General features: G+C 45.9%; 1 protein-coding gene across 1 annotated transcript in view; it reads left to right on the forward strand.

Moving 5' to 3' along the window:
• The first annotated feature begins 5175 nt into the window (after positions 1–5175).
• The window catches only part of TCP11L2 (t-complex 11 like 2), a 64993-nt gene continuing 46483 nt past the window's right edge, over positions 5176–23685 (forward strand). The window contains exons 1-2 of the mRNA XM_068276982.1: positions 5176–5752; positions 8493–8594. The gene's annotated coding sequence lies outside the window, so the exon portion shown is untranslated. The remainder of the gene's footprint in view (positions 5753–8492; positions 8595–23685) is intronic.

Below are 23685 nucleotides of genomic sequence, written 5' to 3' on the forward strand. Positions count from 1 at the left end.
CAGATAGAAGAACAGTAGTTGGTTTATTCATTTTAGGGGTGTAACTTATTATTGTTACAAGTTTCCTGATGACTAGTTTAGATGTACAACTGACAGTAGTGTAAGGCTATTTGTTTTTGATTTTTCTGTTAAGACTTTGTTGATAAATCATTTTATAGGAGCTAGTATGGTTAAGGCGACTTATTGGGAAATCTCATAAGGAAATTACCGCTGCTCACTATTTCTACCAGAGAAGTCGCAACTGATTTCTTTTAACCATGATATATGGTTCTGAATATGTTAGCAAGAGGTTTCCACTCTGAAATTGTTTGTGTAATTCTATAATTACCTTAATTAAGCCGACTGGAGTTCCATTCTCCGCTGCAGCCATCTACGGGTGCAACGCTTAAGTAGCTAAAACGCCTCCAGCTGCTGATGGGAGGCTGTAGACATTTGACATCCTTTGCCTAAAGCTACGTACACATACTGGTTTGATCTTTGCTGTAGTATACCATAAAGACTGCCTCAGCCAAGAATCGTTGGTTAAACTAGCGTGTATACAGTGGCTGCACAATATCTGCTAAAATCTGGCATGTCAGATCTTTAGCGATCCCTGACACCCAAACATATTGTTCTCCAATGCCCCCCTCCTTAGCAACAGACGTTTTGCTAACCTGAAGACTACTGACACATCTGTACAGTGTCAGCACTGCTCTGTCATCTAAGGGATTATATACCAAGCCCTGCTGGATGTCAGAGATCACCCAGTGTAAAAATTTTTATTTTCTTCAGCGGAAAATACATTTTAATACTGTATAGGTTCATTGAAAATCTGATCCCAAATTTGATTTATATTTTTTTTCTTTTTTTTTTTTTTTAGTTTTGAAACATGGATGTTTTGAGAGATATCACTTTGTTTCAGCTGTTTGATTGGCTAGAACAAAGTGATGATGATTTTGAAGAGTGGCTAAAAGTCCTAGGCCTTCTTCACAAACGGAGAACTTGCCAAAGGTGCGGCAATAATAGCATGCGCATTTATGGTGATGTTCACACCGGTCGGAAGTGGACTTGCAATCGACGTCCCTGCCGAGAAGGCGGCAGCAAAATTCGAATCGGTTTTTATGCAGACACTTTCTTTGAGGGCAGTCACTTAGGCCCCAAAAAAGTATTTTATTTGTGCTACCTTTACTTACATGAGATGGGTACCCTGGCACAGATAGAGTATGAAGTAGGCCTCTCTCACCAGGCAGCTGTGCAGTGGACCCAATGGATTAGGGATGTTTTTGCCCAGTTTTTTTTAACAAGCCCTAGGCAGATTGGAGGTCCTGGTGTCATTGTGGAGATAGAGAAGGCCAGTGTCTCCCATCGAAAACACATTAGAAGAGTGACAAGCCAATGGATGTTTGGTGGAATTGAACGTGGTTCCAATCTGGGTTTTTTAAAATTAGTGGATTCATGTAACGTAAACACTCTGTTGCCTATTATTGAGCAGTATGTCAAACCGGGCTCGACTATTAGTTCAGACTTATGGGCGGCGGATGGAGGGATTGAGACGTTGCCTGAAGGGTATCATGACTTGACAGTAAATCATTCAATGAATTTTGTCAACCCCAAAACAGGCGCCCATATCGAGAGCCCGTGGTGTCGCTTCAAAAACCGACTGAAGAGAGCCCATGGACTGAATAGTGCTGATAATGAGCGGTATGCCGATTACTTACAAGAGTTCATGTGGAGGCAGCAGTTTAACGAGCGTTCCCAAGTTATGTATAATTTCTGGTCCCAGGTTGCTGCTCTCTACCCTTGCGAAGAGTAATTCGTTTCTAAAATGCCCCCCCTGCGCTGAGGATGTGAGGATGCTCAATGAGATGTAATTAATTTAGATTTTTTTTTTTTTTTTTGGTTCAGATTTTTTTTCCATAGTTTCCACGTTTCTTGACCATGCCTTAGCTTAGTTTATAAATATTTATTTATTATCTCTATCCATGATTTACCATTTTTGAATACATTCTATTTAACCTACTCTTTAGTTAATTTTTTTTTTTTAATTAATTGTATTTTTCTACACCTACATATCCTGTTTAAGTGTACCTGAGATGGGGCCACAATAAAAAAAATACATACCTGGGGCTTCCTCCAGCCCCCTCCAGCCTGATCGCTCCCATGGCATCCTCTTCTGACAACCTGTTAGCCCACAACTGGCCCTGGAAATCCTCCAGTCGGCGCAGGCGCGCTCCCCCGTCTTTCTCCCGTCGTCAGGAGTGTTCTGTGCCTGCCAGCAGAACACTCCCAGCAACGTGAATGTGGTGGGAGCGCACACAGTTGGCCCTGAAGCAGAGGACTTTTCTGGGTCAATTGTGGGCGAACAGAGTTAGAAGAGGACAGCGTGGGAGTCAGGCTGCAATGGGCTGGAGGAAGCCCCAGCAGTGTCTGACTGGGAGCTGGTAAAGCTGAGGAATTCCACTTGCTGGCCAAGCAGCAGTAATCAGGTGTTGTTGCTCACAGTCAAGACTTGCTACAGGTTTCTATTGGAAGTGATAACTAGAGATGGCCCGAACTGTTCGCAGGCGAATCTCTATGGGGGCAGTACTACTTCCGGGTCGCTATGACCCGGAGTAGTACGGCTGCGCTGGCCCGGCGGTGCGCGTATTTGATCGCGCTCCCGTTGCCGGGCACTCTCTGCGCATGAGCGTGATGTCACTTATGACGTCACACACATGCGCAGAAAGTGCCCGGCAACAGGAGCGCGATCTAGGACACGCACCGCCGGGCCAGCGCAGCCGTACTATTCCATGTCATAACGACCCGGAAGTAGTACAAATGAGGAGTTCGCCGGCGAACGGTTCGGGAACCGTGATAACACATGATTTCTGCTGCTTGGCCAGCAAGTGGATTTCCTCCGTTTTACCAGCTCTGTCGATACTGAGCCCCAGGTATGTATGTTTTTTGTTTTTTTTTTGTGGTCCCATCTCAGGTTCCCTTTAAAGGAGTTATCAGGGACATTTTCTATAAAATAAACGCTACTTACCGGGGGCTTCCTCCAGCCCCAAGCTCCCAGGACCTCCCTCGCCGCAGCTCTGCCCGCAGCCGTTTGCCGGAGCTCCGACCCGGTCCCCGGCGATGACGTCAGAGCGACCTGGAGGTTGCTCTGTACTGCGCCTGTGCGATCGGCGCTGTCAATCACCGCCACGTGGGCCGGAGCGGACTGCGCAGGCGCTGTAGTTCAAAAAAGTAAAAATGACCAGCACTTGCCAATTCTTAAAAAGCAGGGTATTTATTCACAAAAAGAGTGAACAAAAAATAGCCATGACATCTGGACTCCCAGAATGTAACTATAGCTCTTGATAGTGGATATAGCTCTTAGCTGCAAACAGTAGCATGAGAGCAGCTAAGAGCTATATCTACTATCAAGAGCTATAGTTACATTCTGGGAGTCCAGATGTCATGGCTATTTTTTGTTCACTCTTTTTGTGAATAAATACCCTGCTTTTTAAGAATTGGCAAGTGCTGGTCATTTTTACTTTTTTGCTTGCATTAAGTCTGTATCAGCCATACAGGCTAGACCTGGCACAGCCGTTGAAGCAAGATAGGTGTGCTGTCCAAGAAGTACAAAACAGGCGCTGTAGTTCTGCGCCTGCGCTGTCCGCTCCGGCCCACGTGGCGGTGATTGACAGCGCTGATGGCGCAGTACAGAGCGACCTCCAGGTCGCTCTGACGCCATCGCCGGGGACTGGGTCGGAGCTCCGGCAAACGGCTGCGGGCAGAGCTGCGGCGAGGGAGGTCCTGGGAGCTTGAGGCTGGAGGAAGCCCCCGGTAAGTAGCATTTATTTTATTCAAATTTCCCTGACAACTCATTTAAGACACGCAGACAAATCTATTTGTTTGCTATGTGGCTATAGAGTATATTTTGTATACATATATTTTTAATGCTATGCCCACAGGGGCTCTTTCACTTGCACAGTTAATTGTATTGCATTTAACGCCTTGTTACCACTGTCTACAGCAGACTAGCGTTTCCTTACGTTTATTCCTGGGGATTCCTAGAGTTTGTTTAAACACTTTGAAATGCTCAGGGAGTGTTTCTAAGCACTAATTCCCGTTAAATCCATGAATTAGGAAGTGATCACTGAAGGAAATGTTTAAAGGAGGAAGTATGTAATATTTGACCATTTCTTGTTTATAAGTGAGATTGAGACAGTGTATCTCTTGCTGTTGTGGGATAGTGTTGAGGTTAAAGATACTATAAAGTGAAAATTAGACATTTGTTGGATCCACTTGTTCTAACTCTATGGGTCTTTTTCTTTAAAATTCTCCTCCATGCCCTGCCACCTTGCAGACATGCCATGGCACTATCTCTATCCAAAATAGCGAGTGCCACAATACTCGTCTGTAATGGGGCAGAGCTATGCGGCGGAAGCCGGCATACACAGGGCACAGATGGTGAGTTGAAAGAAAAAACCCGGAAAGTCCTCATAAGGCCAGAAACCCACTAGGAGCGATTTCTAATCGCTAGCGATTTGAAAAATCTCTTGCTAATGCAATGCTATGCGGGATTTTAATAAAATCACATCGCTCAAGTGGGATCACATCCATAGCATTACATTAGCAAGAGTTTTCAAATCGCAAAACGCTCAGAAAATCGCTTCTAGTGGGTTTCTGGCCTCACATTGGATTACAAGGGGATCCAGCGAATTTCTTTATTTTCCCTTTGTAGTCTCTTTAAGGTTTGCACCTTCATAAGCAGTACAATGGGTGCGAGGAGAAGAATAATAAGGATCAGGTCTCCCTTTGGTGGCTTTGTAGGTACCACAGACAGCAGAGGTTGCAGAGTATGTGAGTTTGGATGCATCCTTTGAAGGTTCAATGCTATAGTAAGGGTTTGTTTCATTGCTTTATTTAACTTAAAGGGACTCAGAGTGCAGGGTATTAAAAGATTTATACATACCTGCAGCTTCCTCCAGCCCCATAAGCTCAGATCGCTCCCACTCCGCTGTCCTCAGTCTTCTACAGTGACGGTACCGGGTCCCCCCGCACTTCCGTCAGTCGCAGCCACTCTACGCAGGAGAAGTGCACTCTTTGCGTATCTCTGCAGCAGCTGCTGGCGAGATAGGTAGAGGGCGCACTTCTCTTACACTAGACTGGCTCCAACCGACAGAAGTGCGGGGACCCGGTTCCATTACTGCAGAAGACTGAGGATGGCGGAGTGGGAGCGATCGGAGCTTATGGGGCTGGAGGAAGCTGCAGGTATGTATAAATCTTTCTAATACCCTGAGCTCTGGTACACTTTAACCAGGTTACTTCTTTTGGTGAGCTTGTTGGGCTAGTGAGACCATAGGGCCCTTTTGCACTAGAAATTGCAAAATGTAGTCGCTGTGCGGTTGCGATTTTTTTCCCCATTTTAGGGCATGCGATTTGATGGGATTTTTCTGCATTTGGTATTTTTGTTTGCAATTTGTATGCTATCGGCTAAAGGTAAATGTTCCCCCCCCCCCCCCCCCAATTTAGAATTTGATGGGTTAAGACAAAATGAAACAGCTTATTTAAATAGCAATGAGTTTAAGCTATCAGGTTGTGCGTTAGTAGAGAGCAATGATAACTGAAGTGACCTTCTTGCTAATAATGGCATTGCTGCTGAGACACAGGCAGAAAAAAGATAATTTGGGGTGCACCCCGTGCTTCAAGAAAGGTCTGGCATAGGTCAATTTTGGACCCTATATCGGGACTTATGAAGGCATCTGGACAAATTCTTCAGTTCTACCCGGATGAGCATTAACAAGTAAGAACAAAGTAGTGTAATTTTTTTTTTTGGGGGGGGGGGGGGTGTTGTTTTTTTTTTTTTTTTTCCTTTTAGTTTTTATTATTTTTAACCATCTTAAAGAGAACTCGAGACAGTTAGCCAGATACTTATGAAGAGGAAAGCCTCTGGATCTAGAGGTTTCCCATGTCCTGGAGACCACCACCACTTCCTGGTACCCCCTTTTAGATTTCAGCCTTGCACCCCTTTGTGCATGAGCACATCTGTACTGTATCTATGCTAGTATAGCTGCGTCTGCGCAGTATTACAGTGCCGCTCAGGTACAAGCAGCTTTGGCTTACATGGGCAGGCACAGTTACAGCCACGCTTGTACATGTCAGGAAGCATGGTCACAATCACATATCCGACAAGCTCTTCTGGGTGTTCACACACAGCAACGGTGGTCTCCTGAAGCATGTGGAAAACGTTTGGAGGAAAGAGACTCTTCCCTATTCTCTGTAATGAAAAAAAGTTCCCCCAGGGGGTACTCAGCTCAGTAGGGGGAAGCCTCTGGATCCTGTCGAGGCTTCCTCCGTCTTTCTGTGTCCCACGGCGGTCTCGCTGCAGCCCACTAAATGCACAGCCGACTATTTGTCAGGCTGTGCAATATTTACCTTTCCCTGTTCCAGCAGGGGAGCTGTTCCGGCTCTACGCTCGGAAATAGGCAGGAATAGCTGAATTCTGTCAGGTCAGCTCTACTGCACAGGAGCAGGAGACTTGCGCCTGCGCAGTAGAGCGGAGCCGACAGAGATTGGCTATTTCCGAGCGGAGAGTCGCTACTGTGCCTGCGCTGCAGCCGGGAAGGTAGATATTTACATGCCTGCTGTTCATTGGACGGCAGCGAGACCGCCATGGGACACAGGAGGACGGGGGAAGCCTCGATAGGATCCAGAGATTTCCCCCTACCGAGGTGCGTACCCCCAGGGGAATGTTTTAAGTTACAGATCCTCTTTTTTTAAAGCAAATCTGAGAAGAATATATATACCTGGGACTTCCTTCAGCCCCTTCAGGAGTCAGGACGATGGCTCCCTTGCCATCCTCCCAGGCCGCCTTGATCCTCCGCTAGCCGACCAGGTAATTCCTGAAGGCTCCATGAACAGCCCCCAGCGTGCTTCTGTCACCGATAACCTCCTGCACGGTACTACTGTGCAGGCACATAATGCTCCCAGTGACTGGAGCATGATGGGGGCGTGTGGCCAGACTGCACATGCATCAACTCAAGCTGACTGAAAATTTCCCAGGACGATCAAGGCAGACAGTAAGAGAGCCAGCGGCCTGAAGGGGGCTGGAGGAAGCCCCAGGTACATATACATTTTTTTTTTTTCACTGCAGGTACACTTTTTTGGGGAGGCTCTGAGTCTTATAGAGCCTTCCCGTTCCTCTCCTGGTCCCGTCGTTTCTGCGCTGGCTGTCCCGTTAGCAGTCTTCGACCGACTGCTCATAGACTGCTCTCTTTGCCACTGCCGAGGCTTTTGAAATCATCAGGAGCCCGAGTGCTCCCGAAGACAGGCCGATCCGTACTGCGAGTATGCGTGCTTACGCAGTACAGAGCGGCCCGTCTTCAGGAGCACTCAGGCTCCCGAAGACTTCTGAAGCCTCAGGTAGTGACAGAGAGAGCAGTCTCTGACCCATCTCCTTCCCTCTCTTAGGTGAATATCTGTTTTTTTTTTTTTTTAATCTTGCTTGATACTCACTTTAAGTACGTAGCTAACTTTTTTTTTGTTTTTTTTTTTTTTTTTTGTTTAAATCCACCTCAGGTACACTTTTTTTTTAAATTTCCGCTAAAAAAATTAATGTATGTCATTTCTATCCTTTCCCAATAGTGTCCATCAATATAGAAATATCCAAACTGTTCTATATCTCTATGAAAGTAAGTACCATAATTTGGTACCAAAAGAAAATCCAAGTTTGGCTAGCACACCAATGTCAATTTTCAGGATATTTATTTCTGCACTTTATCTGATTAAGGGGACCCTCCGTGGCCCCGAAACAATTGTATGTTGCGCATACAATAAGGAATAAATGTCCTGAAAATTGACATTGGTGTGCTAGCCGAACTTGGATTTTCGTATGCTGGACTGATATATGCTTTTGCATCCTGGCTATGACCCTAATCACTTATGGGAAGGTGTGCCTCTCCAGAACTTTGATATTGCACTGTAATTTGGTACCAAGGGAAGAAAACTTTGAGACAGCAGTAGGTGTATATAAGTAGAAATAAATTACCGGATAACATTTGTTGATTTGTCAAAATGCAATACAGTACAATCTTCTAGTAAACCTCTGGCTATAGTAAACTCAGTCCCCAGGTCCTGTTCATATGTCTATATGAATATATTGCCAATTCTAATATAGTAAACTGCTGATCTAGTAGACTTCTTGTCCGGGTCCCTTGAATTTGCTATAAGGGGATTCTACTGTATGAAGAAAGTATTCAAGGTTATACTGTGTCATTAATCTTGTTAATTTTTTTTTTTAAATTAGAAATATTTTTTTTTTTCAAAAGTGCATTTTTCATGCATTTTTTTTTTTTTTAATAAACAGCCTTTCATAGTTAATTATACAGTAATTTAAACACTTCAACATATAATTGAAAATACAAAAGTTTTTTTCAAAATATGAAGTAAACAAAACTTTGTGCCATAATTGAATGTAATAATTGAAATCAAAATATTGTAAAAAGTAACAGTGGTGGTAATAAATCAACATTTTTATCTCATAGCTTTGATATACTACTGATAAAGATGGATGATGAGTTGAAGATGAAGGCTACCACATTATGCAAAAAGCATCACACTACAGAGTGTTTAGTGATAACTTCACAGTAAGTAAATGGCTTATGTTCAACAATGAGTCAACTAGGTTGTTGTGATAATGATGTAATTATTTTCCATGGCATAAGCCATGCTCACTATATATGTGTGATGCTGAGATTACCTAGTGATGGTGCATGTTCGAGATCTAGTGAACATGGCTTCTACCACCATCTGCTAGAGTGACAGAGTTAGGACGCACTTCCTGTGGGATTGTTTTCTGATGCAAATGGTTATTCTGCCAAAGCTCACACAGATATACGGTAAATGTATAATCCAATAGAAAGATAAGCAATTTTCATTAGAAATCTCTGTATTAAATTGTTTTATTCAGGAAGACATAACCATTGTTATGCATACAAAGAGTATATGCATACATCCAGTGTGGTATCCGCACCAAAATCACTTCCTTTGTTTACCAGCAATCAGTCCCGGATGAGTCGGCGATCTCTGAACTGGATATTCATCACTTGGGCAATTTGCGCTTGGATGCCACTCTGGCCATCATGTGCATTGCGGATAGTGTTGTGAGCTTGCATGCAGCGCGATTACAAAGGTGACAGGAATGCAGCCAGAGCGGCATCCAAGTGGGAACTGCACATGCACAAGTGAAGAATATCCATGCATTTATGAAGAACTTTCCTCCCTAAGAACCCAAAGCGCATAAGCTTGTCTCAGATCAGTACATAGTGATGTGTACAGGGGAAACAGTTGTGTGATCATAAATGCCAGACTAAACAGGTGGCTTTTCAGTTTAATTTAAACGTGTCCAGGATTGGAGCTGTCTTGATTAAGTTTGGCAAGACATTCCAAAGGGTTTGGGCAGCATAACAGAAAGCTCTGGCTCCAAAAGTTTTTAATTGGACTTTGGTGGTGGTCGCGTTATTGGATCCTTTTGATCTGAGGTTGTGGGAGGTGTGAAGCAGTTACAACAAACCCTTCAGGGGTCCAGGACCTAGGTCATGTAGAGATTTGATTGTTAGCACATCAATTTTGAAAAGGATTTTACTGGTAGCCAGTGTTGTGACCAAAGGATTGGTGTTATGTGGCAATGGCGGGGCTGGCTTGTTAAGTCTTGTGGCAACATTCTGTACTAGCTGCAGGTGGTGTAGGTCTTTATTTGGAAGGCCTGCAAAGAGGGCTTTGCAATAGTCCAGCCATGACGGCATGAACTAGGGTTAGAAGATCCTCTGATGGAATGAGGTGCTTGATTTTTGCAATATTCCCTAGGTGAAAGATGGAATGTTTCACACCAGCTGAAATTTGATTCCTGAAGTTTAATTCCCCATCAATCAGTAAACCCAAGCTGTGCACAGTTTTGGAGGAAATAAGATCTGAGTGGTGATGATGACTGTGTCTGGAGCTGCTTTGCTGCTGGGCGCTGACCTCCAATGACAAGAACCTCAGTTTTGTCTGCATTTAGTTTAAAGAGTAACTGTCAGGCTGCAGAAGCTAATTTAAACCTCTATTCTCCTGTGTTAAACAGTTTAGAAGGAAGCTCAAAAGCCATTAGTGAAGATAAACATTTCAGTTACCTTTGATGTGTGCTTATCTTAAAGTCTGTTATAGACCCATAAAGACGCAAGCCGCAGCTAAACTGCAAAGCATTCTGGGGCCCTCCCCTCGGCTGCTAATGAGACGGTACAGGAGCTTCTATTCAGTCCAGCGCGAAACACTGATAAATCTCGGGGCAGAGTTTCACTGCAGGAGTCAGCTATTGTTCCTATCCACATGGCTCATTAATATTCACTGCACACCGTGTTGTTCAAGAACGAGCTTATCTGTGATCAGAAGCAGGCAGGACATGACGACACATTTGGCTTCACAAACATGGAGCCTGCCATGAGCTGTCAGGAGCATCTATCTCTGCATATACTATATACAAATTCTGTGAAATCCAAACGTGGACAGTGAAATGCATATGTAATGTAAGTACAGCCAATCTTTAGCTACTGATATATGTGTTTATTTTCTCTGAGACCCTATACCTAACAGCTCCTCTTTAAGCTAGTTGTCATTTATCCACTACTGAAGCTCAGCTAAGTATGTGTTTATTTTTGTAATGAGGTCTGACATGTCGGGTTTGAATGAAAAATATAGCAGTGGTATGTCAGTGTTTTTGGATAATTTTTCCGAGTGGTAGTATAGTTACAAATTTTTGGATCAATGTCAGAAGATCTTGGTTCTATTCCCCTCTTTTTTTTTTTTTTAATTAAACTTTACCCCTATGTTCTAATGGTAAATCCGGGGGAACTTGCAGTTGCTTGACATGATTGTTCATTTTCAGCTGTGAAATGAACTTTTGAATTATCTCCCTCTGATAGACTATCTTCTGTCCTCAGTGGCGTAGCAATGGGGAGAGCAGCCATAGCGGTGCTACGGGGCCCCGCGGCAGCCCTAAGTCACAGGGGGCCCGCAGCTGCCTGAGAGTACTTTTTTATTTTTTTAATTTTTTTATTATACTGCCGTGCTGTGCCGGGCCCCCGCCCCCCTCCCTCATCTTGGCGGCCCCCCCCCCTCCTTTTACGAGCGGCGGCGGGAGGTGCGGCATATTCAGCAGGCTCCGGCGGGGGTAATCAGCCGCTAGAGGTCCAGCTGCCTCCGGGCTACTGTCTCCTCTGTATGCCACGCGCACTGCTTCCTGGTTTATTGCGCGCGGCATACAGAGGAGACACCGTAGCCTGGAGGCAGCTGGACCTCTAGCGGCTGATTACCCCGCCGGAGCCTGCTGAATATGCCGCACTTCCCGCCGCCGCTCGTAAAAGGAGGGGGGACTCCGGACCCCAGGTGAGGCAGGGGGGATAGGAGTCGGGCCCCTACCCCACTAGCCACCCACCCAGCTGCCTAATTAGCCACCCAACCAGCCGCCTAATTACCCACCCAGCTGCCTAACCCACCCAGCTGCCTAATTACCCACCCACCCGCCTAATTACCCACCCACCCAGCTGACTACTTACCAGCACCCACCCAGCTGCCTAATTACCCACCCACCCAATTACACACCCAGTTGCCTAATTACCCACCCAGCTGCCTAATTACCCACCCAGCTGCCTAATTACCCACCCACCCAGCTGCCTAATTACCCACCCACCCACTTGCCTAATTACCCACCCACCCAGTTGCCTAATTACCCTCCAACCCAGCTGCCTAATTACCCACCCACCCAGCTGCCTAATTACCAGCACAAAGCCCACCCACCCAGCTGCCTAATTACCCACCCAGCCATCAGCTGCCTAATTATCCACCCACCCACCCAGCTGCCTAATTACCAGCACAAAGCCCACCCACCCAGCTGCCTAATTACCCACCCAGCCATCAGCTGCCTAATTATCCACCCACCCAGCTGCCTAATTATCCACCCACCCACCTGCCTAATCACCCACCCATCCAGCTGCCTAACCACCCACCTACCCATCCAGCTGCCTAACCACCCACCCACCCACCTACCCACCCACCCAGCTGCCTAATTACCAGCACAAAGCCCACCCACCCAGCTGCCTAATTACCCACCCAGCCATCAGCTGCCTAATTATCCACCCACCCACCCAGCTGCCTAATTACCAGCACAAAGCCCACCCACCCAGCTGCCTAATTACCCACCCACCCAGCTGCCTAATTATCCACCCACCCACCTGCCTAATCACCCACCCACCCATCCAGCTGCCTAACCACCCACCCACCCACCTACCCACCCATCCAGCTGCCTAACCGCCCACCCAGCAACCCACCCAGCTGCCTAACCGCCCACCCAGCCACCCACCCCGCTGCCTAACCGACCCACCCAGCCCTAACCGACCACCCAGCTGCCTAACTGCCCAAAGCTGCCTAACCAGAGCCGCCTAACCGCCCACCCGGCTGCCTAACCGAGGCTACCTAACTGCCCACCCAGCTACCTAACTGCCCACCCAGCTACCTAACTGCCCACCCAGCTACCTAACTGCCCACCCAGCTACCTAACTGCCCACCCAGCTACCTAACTGCCCACCCAGCTACCTAACTGCCCACCCAGCTACCTAACTGCCCACCCTTCCACCCAGCGACCTATCTGCCTACCCTTCCACCCAGCGACCTATCTGCCTACCCTTCCACCCAGCTACCTAATTGCCTACCCTGCCACACAGCTAGCTATCTGCCTACCCTGTCACACAGCTACCTAACTGCCTACCCTGCCACCCAGCTACCTATCTGCCTACCCTTCTACCTAACTGCCTACCCATCTACTTATCTGCCTGCCCTGCCACATAGCTACCTATCTGCCTACCCTGCCACCTAGCTACCTATCTGCCTACCTGGCTACCTAACTGCCTACCCTCCCACCCAGCTACCTAACTGCCTACCCAGTGCAGTGCCTGCGCTGCAAAAAGCGTGCCAGCCTGCCCAACCACCCTCCCTCCAGGTAATTAATGTTATCCCACTATAGACCTGGCTACATATACTGCATTTTGTGGGGAAATCTGGCGACAATCTGATTGCATTTTGTTGGTGAAATTTTGCCACAATCTGATTGCATTTTTTCGGGAAATCTGGCGATAATCTGATTGCATTTTATGGGGAAATCTGCAGACAATCTGGTTGCATTTTGTAGGAAAATCTGCCGACAATCTGGTTGCATTTTTTTGGGAAATCTGATGCCAATCTGGTTGCATTTTTTTGGGAAATCTGCTGCCAATTTGGTTGCATTTTTTGGGGGAAATCTGCTGCCAATCTGGTTGCAAATTTTGGGTAAATCTGTCAACAATCTGGTTGCATTTTGTGGGGAAATCTGCCGACAATCTGGTTGCATATTGTGTGGAAATCTGCCGACAATCTGGCTGCGTTTTGTGGGGAAATCTGCCAACAATCTGGTTGCATATTGTGTGGAAATCTGCCGACAATCTGGTTGCATATTGTGTGGAAATCTGCCGACAATCTGGTTGCGTTTTGTGGGGAAATTTTGCCAACAATCTGGTTGCATATTGTGTGGAAATCTGCCGACAATCTGGTTGCATATTGTGTGGAAATCTGCCGACAATCTGGTTGCGTTTTGTGGGGAAATCAGATTTCCCCACAAAATGTTTGGGTGGGAGGTCCGAGGTCTGTGGGGTTGGAAGGTGGGGGGGGGGGGGCATAATTTTTTTTTTGCTATGGGGCCCAGTCATTTCTAGCTACGCCCCTGTCTGTCCTATTGCAGTGGACGTTGAAATTCCAACATTGCTGTGAATGTGTACTTAGTTCTTTTTTAGAGTCACCAGCATTGTTTCTTGATTCTATTTTCTCATTTTCCAGCTCACATTGGAAATTATCTCTGCTGGAGAGCCATCTTTTCTTTATATCTGCAACTGACAAGATTAAACATTTTTTTTTCTTAAATCTACAATGAGGCTAATGGCATTGTTTTTTCCAGATTCCTGGCTACTGGACATGGCTACATCGCTCTACATTATGAATTCTGAATGCATGTTACTACTATTCAATAAATTGCTCTAAGCACATGCTGGGTGATTTGGAACAGACTACATGTGGAGTACATTCCATTTCTGGATCAGGCCAAGTTCAAAGAAATCGCCAATACTTTCGGGAATAAGCATAACTTTCCTAATTGTATGGGTGCAGTAGATGGAAAGCCTATTCTCCTTGTAATGCCTGCTAGGCGTGGTGGCCACTACTTCAATTACAAGAGATTTGTTTTTCTGGTACTAATGGTGGTTGTTGATGCGGACTACGGATTTTTAGACTGATATCAGAACCTATGGTGGCAACTTCTGCATTTTTTAGAAATTGACCGCACCTCAGGATTGAGGAAGTACGTGCTCTGCCTGCAGAACAGTTTTCACGTGGCATTACAGATATGTGGGACGTTGTGTGGCCTGGAACAAATTGTATGCATCAAATTGTATGCCTCTGAGGAAGTGACCTCTAGCCGTGAAATGCTATTTTTCAATATCTGCTTATGTTAATTGCTACCCTTCATGTTGTATGAAGTCTGAAGAAATTTATGTGAAAAGATTCCTGATGTGATACAAGTAAAGTGATTCTATTTTTGAATATAACGGGTGTCTTTGTCTGCTCCATATAAACCCACTCTGTATTTTAGCTGCCTTGTATACGTAATAGGGGAGGAGCATACTGTGCATTTTAAGTTTACGGTATATGTATTTATATTTGTAGAAACTGTCGCCTTGGGATTAAACTCCAGATGGGGAAATGGATATTTTTTTACCCCTACTTAAAAAAAAAAAAAAAAAAAAAAAAAAAAAGCTAAAACTGGATGCTCATCTGGCTACCTATACTGGGGAAGGGGGCTACCTGCCTAATACTGGATGCACATCTGGCTACCTATACTGGGGAAGGGGGCTACACAAGTGGGGGGGTGGACAATTGGGCAAACTCTGTGCTCTCTGCTTTTGTTGTTGGAGAATCTTGTTCCATCCATGGTCCTTGCCCTCTGCAGCTGATAATATTAATCCTATACACACCAATGCGGACAGTGATAAATGCTAATATTAAAAAGGAGGATGTTGGTTTCCTGCCACAATCTGCAATATTTTTATGTTAACTCATCGTGGCATAGTCCCAAAGAAGCGGGTAGGCTTTTTATACTATGGAGCCTTCATGAACCTCTCGCAATCTCCACGTTCTCCCGCTGTCCCCAGCTCAAAATTGCCACCTTTGGGACTCCTTGGAAGACTGCAGATGAACTCGCATCCCTTAGTTCTTTCAGAGATGGACACATCTTTCAGAGATGCGCAGTACGGATCCACTTGTCTTCAAATATACTCAAAGGCACAAGTATTTCTAAAAGCTGCCCGAGGAGGTCTGAATACAATTTCACCGAGGGGACTACGCTAGCAGAAAAAGGACACGGTAGAGAGAACCAGGAAGCCTCTATGGGATCCAGAGGCTTCTCTCTTCTCAGGAGAGTATCTGTCTTGTTTTCTTTAGGGTGTCTTTAACTGCTCTCAACTAAACATATACATTTTCATACATAATATTTATTTCATTACTTACTTCTAGAGTCTGCCCAGGAGCCCACACACAGATCAGCTGCGAATTTGACCCACAGACCATTTCTTTTTCCTCCTCACATCATTATAATCTTCGAGATCTTTCTCATGAAGCTCTAGATGTGGCTAGATTTGCACAATGCGGTCATTTTGCACACTCCACCTTATCAGTACTTCTGCCCTCATGTATTAAATCTGTGTATGAGCACAAGTGCTTGTACGGTCCATGCCTGCGTACTATGAAGCCGCTCATAAACAGAGGGAAAAGCCTTGCATGAGCCTCTTCATGCTACTGTGCAAAAGAGGACAGTGTCTCACCAGGCCGTCCTCTACTGCACCTGCGTGAAGTGCCGCTGTCAATCAAGTCCACATTATCCGGATTATACTGCGCCTGCACAGTTCAGACAATGTGGACTTGATTGACAGCGGCACTTCACGCAGGTGCATTAAGGACAGCCTCGAAGTGGTCCTCTGCACCAGAAGGGATCCCGGGCCAGTGGCTGAGCGTGGAGCTGCGGTGTGGGACATAGCTGCAAGGAGCTGGAGGAAGCCCCAGGTAAGTAGATTGGGGGTTAGGGGAAAAATGTTGATGACTCTTTTAAGAGGTAAGTTTTTAAAAAAAAAAAAAAACAAGGTATTCACAAAAAAAGTCAAGTTTATTATGCACAAAGGACAAAGCGTTTTGCTGCATAAGTTGTTTCATCAGGTCACGTAGCGTGCCATAAACTATGCAGTAAAGATCCTAAATGACCTTTACTGAATAGTTTATGGCACATTACTTGACCTGATGAAGCAACTTATGCTGTGAAACGCGTTGTCCTTGAGGTTTGTTGTGAATACTCGTTTTCCAGGAAACTTCCTTCTTGAAGGTAATACCTTACCCTCATCATTATACTTGACAATATATATCTATATACTACTTTTGGGTGCCTCCAGCCATCTTTCTGTTGTATCCAGTGACTTCAGACACTTGGAGTTCAGTGATGCCCTAGGAATAAATCTTTCCTATTCTCTCAGCATGTCTCTTGCAGAAGCTAATAATGAGAAAGGACAGAAAACAAGTTCAATAAAACAATGACCACAGGGTGGCAGTATACTAATGGACAATAATTCAATGCTAAGTACAGATGCAGACTTGCTTACTAACTTTCTTGCGTGCAAACAAACTCTACTGCACTGTATTTATTACATATTTGTATTCTTCCAGTTTTGTATAAACTTGTAAGATGTCTAATTCACTCTGAAACCATTGTTTATACTGTATATGTCCAAATCCAGGGTTGGCTAAAAGTAAAACATTTATTATCCACACAACCAATATGTACAATACATGCTGGACTTATTGGCCTCTGAGAATTAAACTGGTTGTAATTAGGGGCCTGGCTATAACAAGAAAAACAAAACTCAATACATTGTTATTACCATGTAACTGCTAGAGATTAGGGATGATCAGTGAGATGCAAATATTTCCAAGGTTCATGCAGAATTATGTCCATTTTTTTGTTTTGCAAATACAGTGGAGGAAATAATTATTTGACCCCTCACTGATTTTGTAAGTTTGTCCAATGACAAAGAAATGAAAAGTCTCAGAACAGTATCATGTCAATGGTAGGTTTATTTTAACAGTGCACACAAATTTGGAGAAGGATAACATACCACAAGTGCTATCAGTGATATACAAAGAATAGAAAAGTATCAAAAATCTATAAAAGTATGAATTTTATTAGAGTTCCATCACAGAATAATATAAAAATTAGAAATAAAAATAAAAAAAGCTATGAGATGGCCATCTCCTCACATAGACCCCATACACACCTCTCACATACATCACTGGCCAGGTAATGATATGAGCTCGTTTGGATGTAAAAGCGTGGTTAAAGACTTGGTTGCTAAGGAAAGGACAGTCCAGCGCAAAACATTGCAGTGAAAAAAGCACTCCACAGTCCAAAGCAGAAACAAAAGCAAGCTAGCAAAGGTATGGTGGGCAGCAGAAAGCGTAGTTTCAGGACATGCATCACATTTGATCAATCATGATCCCCATATGGGTGTTGCCTGTATCTCACCCTCCTGTGTTCCGCATGTATCCGGAGGTGCAGATGTAGATCTGGCAAGGTGGTGAATCAGCTGGTTGTCACGCTGGTGTGCGTAGGGCTGGCAGTGTTGTGACTGATGGTGTCCACTGACGTGATGATAAGCCCAGAAAGTGCACAACCACGTGCTAGATGCCCGTCCAGGTGTGTTGGATGCGCTCGGTGGCGCCCGCAAGTGCTGCGGAAAGTCCCCCAAATGGTAGCAAGCAAGCTGGGTGGATCAGGGGTCCACGGAGGGAGACGGCGTCTCATGCAGGCAGGCCCTTACATGTTTTGCCGTTCTCACGGCTTCATCAGAAGGCGTGCCTGTGTGTCAGCAGTGCGAAGATAAATCCGCCTTCAGAGCCAATGGGAGCTAGGCGGAAGTGCCCGTCCAGACCGGAAGTGACGCGTGCGGGTCAACGGAGCGAGCGGGTGGACAGCAAGCTCCTATCCTCGCGTCACGTGGGTCCATCCTGCTGCACCTCCAAGCTACAGTGGCTCTAACTGATAAATTAAGCATCACTCATCCCATTCACGCATTACATAGGTGAGCCAGCGGAACAATGTCTCACCTGCATACCCTAAGGACAATGTATATATCAACGAGACAATAATTTAGGCTGGATAAGGATGAGATAAGGGGACATCTGTAAATATAGCTCAAAGCGTCTAAATATAATTTTAACAGTGGCAGATAGCACATCAAAAGGAAAATCGAAAAAATAACCATAAATAAAGAGACTCTGTAACAAAAATTGCATCCTGTTTTTTATCATCCTACAAGTTCAAAAAGCTATTCTAATGTGTTCTGGCTTACTGCAGCACTTTATACTATCACTGTCTCTGTAATAAATCAATGTATCTTTCCCAGATACGTCAGACTTGTCGGCCTGTGTCTGGAAGGCTGCCAAGTTCTTCAGTGTTGTGGTTCTGCTATGAACTCCCCCTTCCAGGCCCCTGTATGCACACTGCCTGTGTGTTATTTAGGATTAGAGCAGCTTCTCTCTTCTCTCTTATTTTTTACAAGCTGGATAAATCGTCCTCTGAGCTGGCTGGGCTTTCACATACTGAAGAATTACAGACAAGGGCAAAGCTGTTTGCAGGAAGAAACAAGCAGCCTGAAACTTCAGTGCATGAGAACAGGGGGAAAGAAACACACAAATGATCTCTTGAGATTCAAAAGGAAGGCTGTATACAGCCTGCTTGTGTATGGATGTATTTTCTATGTGTGGACATACTGTACATCAACCTACTTCCTGTTTTGGTGGCCATTTTGTTTGTTTATACACAAACTTTTTAAAACTGTTTTTAACCACTTTTAATGCGGCGAGGAGCGGCGAAATTGTGTCAGAGGGTAATAGGAGATGTCCCCTAACGCACTGGTATGTTTACTTTTGTGCGATTTTTAACAATACAGATTCTCTTTAAATAAAAGATAGCAACTGATTTGCATTTCATTGAGTGAAATAAGTTTTTGAACCCTCTAACAATAAAAGACTTAATACTTAGTGGAAAAACCCTTGTTTGCAAGCACAGAGGTCAAACGTTTCTTGTAATCGATGACGAAGTTTGCACACATTTTAGGAGGAATGTTGGTCCACTCCTCTTTGCAGATCATCTCTAAATCCCTAAGGTTTCGAGGCTGTCTCTGTGCAACTCTGAGCTTGAGCTCCTTCCATAGGTTTTCTATTGGATTAAGGTCCGGAGACTGACTAGGCCACTCCATGACCTTAATGTGCTTCTTCTTGAGCCACTCCTTTGTTGCCTTTGCTGTATGTTTTGGGTCATTGTCGTGCTGGAACACCCATCCACGACCCATTTTCAGTTTCCTGGCAGAGGGAAGGAGGTTGTCGTTCAGGATTTCACGATACATGGCTCCGTCCATTTTCCCGTTAATGCGATTAAGTTGTCCTGTGCCCTTAGCAGAAAAACACCCCCAAAGCAAAATGTTTCCACCCCCATGCTTGACGGTGGGGACGGTGTTTTGGGGGTCATAGGCAGCATTTTTCTTCCTCCAAACACAGCGAGTTGAGTTAATGCCAAAGAGCTCTATTTTGGTCTCATCAGACCACAGCACCTTCTCCCACTCACAGAATCATTCAGGTGTTCATTGGCAAACTTCAGACGGGCCTGCACATGTGCCTTCTTGAGCAGGGGGACCTTGCGAGCCCTGCAGGATTTTAATCCATTGCGGTGTAATGTGTTTCCAATGGTTTTCTTGGTGACTGTGGTCCCTGCTAATTTGAGGTCATTCACTAACTCCTCCCGTGTAGTTCTAGGATGCTTTTTCACCTTTCTCAGAACCATTGACACCCCACGAGGTGAGATCTTGCGTGGAGCCCCAGAGCGAGGTCGATTGATGGTCATTTTGTGCTCCTTCCATTTTCGAACAATCGCACCAACAGTTGTCACCTTCTCTCCCAGCTTCTTGCTAATAGTTTTGTAGCCCATTCCAGCCTTGTGCTGGTCTACAATTTTGTCTCTGACATCCTTGGACAGCTCTTTGGTCTTTCCCATGTTGGAGAGTTTGGAGTCTGCTTGATTGATTGATTCTGTGGACAGGTGTCTTTTAAAGAGACTCTGTAACAACAAAAACCTCCCCTGGGGGGTACTCACCTCGGGTGGGGGAAGCCCTTGGATCCTAATGAGGCTTCCCACGCCGTCCTCTGTCCCACGGGGGTCTCGCCGCAGCCCTCCGAACAGCCGGCGACTGTGCCGACTGTCAGTTCAATATTTACCTTTGCTGGCTCCAGCGGGGGCGCTGTGGCGACTTTCGGCACGGAAATAGACGGAAATACCCGATCTCCGTCGGGTCTGCTCTACTGCGCAGGCGCCGGAAACTTGCGCCTGCGCAGTAGAGCAGACCCGACGGCGATCGGGTATTTCCGCCTACTTCGGCGCCGAGAGGCATCAGAGCGCCTGCGCAGGAGCCAGGAAGGTAAATATTGCGTCACGGCTGTACGGAGGGCTACAGCGAGACCCCTGAGGGACGCAGGACAGCGTGGGAAGCCTCATTAGGATCCTGAGGCTTCCCCCACCCGAGGTGAGTACCCCCCAGGGGCCGTTTTGTCGTTACAGTTCCTCTTTAAGCCGCATCTACACGAGTAGATGCGGCCGCGATGCTCCTTATCAATCGAGGCGCTGATGCGGCTCGATTGATAAGATCCGGCAGGACGGATCTTCGCACTGCCGATTCCCTCCTCGCTCCCCGCGAGGGGACAATGGCAGGGAATCGTGCGGGAGATAAGCGGCGCTGGCGGGGACGAGCGGGGAATCGTCCCATGGTGTAGATGGGGCTTAATACAGGTGACTAGTTAAGACAGGTGTCCTTAATGAGGGTGACTAATTGAGTAGCAGTGTCTAACCACTCTGTGGGAGCCAGAACTCTTAATGGTTGGTAGGGGTTCAAAAACTTATTTCACTCAATGAAATGCAAATCAGTTGCTATCTTTTATTTAAAGTTATTTTTTCGATTTTCCTTTTGATGTGCTATCTGCCACTGTTAAAATAAACCTACCATTGAAATGATACTGTTCTGAGACTTTTCATTTTTTTGTCATTGGACAAACTTACAAAATCAGTGAGGGGTCAAATAATTATTTCCTCCACTGTATATGCAGCTTGAAAAATGACCAATTACTTCTCACCCAGGTTTAAATTGATTGGTCCATTTTCAAGCTGCATCTAGTTGCATAACAATATACATAATTGTACATGAATTTGGAAATATTTGCATCTCAATCATCCCTACTAGAGGCAGCATGTTGCCCTTTCACGCTACAGTGTCTCATATGCACTTGCATACCATTCACTTTTGCCCACATGTTGTTTTTTTTTTTTTTGCGCAGCTGACTTAAAGTAAACCTGAAGTGAAATTAAACTGATGAAATAAATCTATTTATAGTCAGACAATAATACCTGGTGGGCACTGGAAAACCAGATCATCTGGAAATAAAAGAGACCAGGAGCCCAATGGCACTTGCATAATGAGCAGCCTTGCATCATAATCCAACAACTTGTACATGAGCAAAAAACACACTTTACTGTAGTAAATAAAGCTTGAATCCAAGCCTCAGTATGCTGTGGTGGCCAACTGGCTATTGCAGCTGAGGAGAGGCAAATTTTAAAGGACAACCAGTGGCGAAGGGGCTGCCACGACAGGTCATGTACTCCTGGGGATCTGTATGTCCTCTCCAAAGCTGCTGGGGGGGGGGGGGGGGGGTTGTGGCAGCAGCCGAGTGGGTAATCATGATACGTTGTCGGAATCCAGCGCCGCATGTACTTCCTGGTCCTGCGTTCCATCTCATAGTACCAAACCCCTGTCAGGGATGGAACTCAAGGGACCAGGAAGTAAGTAGACAAGACAAGACAAGACAAATAACATTTATATTGCGCTTTTCTCCTTGCGGACTCAAAGCGCCAGAGCAGAGCAGCAGCCACTAGGGCGCGCTCTATTGGCAGTAGCAGTGTAAGGGAGACTTGCCAAAGGTTTCCTACTGAATTAGTGCTGGCTTACTGAACAGGCAGAGCCGAGATTCGAACCCTGGTCTCCTGTGTCAGAGGCAGAGCCCTTAACCATTACACCATCAGCCAACTGCAGTACATGCAGCGTGTGAATCTCGACAACGTGGGTATCGTAATTACCCACTTAGCATACGCCCGCCCCTTTGTCCCCCGCCTGCCTACCTATACTGTGGACACTTATGCCTTCCTTGCTTTCTATACTGGGAGCACCTATGCCTGGCTACCTATACTGGAGACACCTACACCTGGCTACCTATATTGGGGGCACGTACTGTATGCCTGGCTACCTGTACTGGGTACTCCTGTGCCTAGCTACATATACTGGGTATTCCTATGCTTGGCTGCCTATACTGTGGGCAGGTGCTACTGGGTACTCCTATGCTTGGCTACCTATACTGTGGGCACCTCTACCTGGCTACCTATACTGGGGGCACCTCTACCTGGCTACCTATACTGGGGGCACCTATGCTTGGCTACCTATACTGGGGACATCTATACCTGGCTAGCTATACTGGAGGCACCTATATCTAGCCACTATACTGGAGGGGGTGGGGGGTGATTGAGTGGGGCACATCTAGGTACCATACTGGGGAGGGATGGGGGAGCCCATCTGCCTCTAATACTTTTCGTTATAGACCCTGAACAAGCATATGCAGATAGAGGTTTTACTGACATTATTGTCAGATCTGATAAGATTAGCTGCGTGCTCGTGTCTGGGTTATTCAGATACTACTGTGGTCAAATAGATCAACAGGGCTGCCAGGTGATTGATATTGTTTAAAAGGAAATAAATCTTGCAGCCTCCGTATTCTTCGCACTTCAGCTGTCCTACAACTAGGTCGCGCAAACCTGCATAATCTGTGAGGTCCACAGACACTGAGTGGCCCCTTATTGTGCCCAGCCTCACCTGGGTGCTGCCACTGTAGCCCCCATCCTTAGCTTGAAAGGGAACTCAAGGGTGCATGCTCTGTCCGCTTGGCGCACCACCACATTGCTGTGTGCATCAGCTCTCAGGAGAAGTGTCCTGGGCATGTCTCTGAACTGAGCATGCCCAGTGTACTCTCAGCTGCTTTGCATAGCCATTCGGGAAGACTATCTACAAGGGCACGTGGAATGGGCAACACATACACCCCACTCTGTCTGTAACCAGCCAGAGCTGTGAACGTGGCCTATAGTGGCGGTACGGCTGTGCTGAAAAAACACCATGGTGTTTTCTATCTTGTGTAGAGAAAACACCATGGAGGTTTTTCAGGTGGGGCGGGGCTACATGCCAGAAGCTGATAGACACAGTGGAGGGATTTGGGAGATACAGACCGACCAGGAAATTATAACTTATGTTTCAAGATGATAGAATGAGAGTTTAATTTACACATTACAGGCTCTTCACTGCGCCTGAAGTGGGTTAAACAGCTATAGTGCCCTTGTTACTTGTGTATTAAATATTGTACAGTACCTAGTAAGACACTGGAGCTTGAAAGGCTATATGAGGCATATATATATAAAGCCTGGGGTAAACAGTGGCC

Source organism: Hyperolius riggenbachi, chromosome 3 (genome assembly GCF_040937935.1).
Source record: "Hyperolius riggenbachi isolate aHypRig1 chromosome 3, aHypRig1.pri, whole genome shotgun sequence".
NCBI lineage: Eukaryota > Metazoa > Chordata > Amphibia > Anura > Hyperoliidae > Hyperolius > Hyperolius riggenbachi.